This window comes from Galeopterus variegatus, unplaced genomic scaffold, assembly GCF_000696425.1.
Source record: "Galeopterus variegatus unplaced genomic scaffold, G_variegatus-3.0.2 Scaffold40734, whole genome shotgun sequence".
Classification (NCBI taxonomy): domain Eukaryota; kingdom Metazoa; phylum Chordata; class Mammalia; order Dermoptera; family Cynocephalidae; genus Galeopterus; species Galeopterus variegatus.
The window spans coordinates 5,627-6,161 of record NW_007766845.1 but is presented as its reverse complement, the minus strand read 5'-3'; the positions used below and the strand labels follow the sequence as shown (position 1 = coordinate 6,161).

Below are 535 nucleotides of genomic sequence, written 5' to 3'. Positions count from 1 at the left end.
CTGAAAATATGTGGTGATATCCATGGGCGATACTATGATTTGCTTCGACTTTTTGAGTACGGTGGTTTCCCGCCAGAAAGCAACTACCTGTTTCTTGGGGACTACGTGGACGGGGGAAGCAGTCATTAGAGACTATCTGCCTCTTACTGGCCTACAAAATCAAATATCCTGAGAATTTTTTTCTTCTCAGAGGGGAACCATGAATGTGCCAGCATCAATAGGATTTATGGATTTTATGATGAATGTAAAAGAAGATACAACATTAAACTATGGAAAACTTTCACAGACTGTTTCAACTGCTTGCCGATAGCAGCCATCGTGGATGAAAAAATATTCTGCTGTCATGGAGGTTTATCACCAGATCTTCAATCTATGGAGCAGATCCGGCGAATTATGCGACCAACTGATGTGCCAGATCAAGGTCTTCTTTGTGATCTTTTGTGGTCTGACCCCGATAAAGATGTCTTAGGCTGCGGTGAAAATGACAGAGGAGTGTCCTTCACATTTGGTGCAGAAGTGGTTGCAAAATTTCTCC

The 535-nt window shown here is 42.4% G+C and overlaps 1 pseudogene across 1 annotated transcript in view; it reads left to right on the top strand.

Annotated features, from left to right (window-relative positions):
• The first annotated feature begins 6 nt into the window (after positions 1-6).
• Positions 7-535, top strand: part of LOC103584060 — a 6,047-nt pseudogene continuing 5,518 nt past the window's right edge. The window contains exon 1 of the transcript XR_549925.1: positions 7-531. The product of XR_549925.1 is annotated as a serine/threonine-protein phosphatase PP1-gamma catalytic subunit B-like (transcript). The remainder of the gene's footprint in view (positions 532-535) is intronic.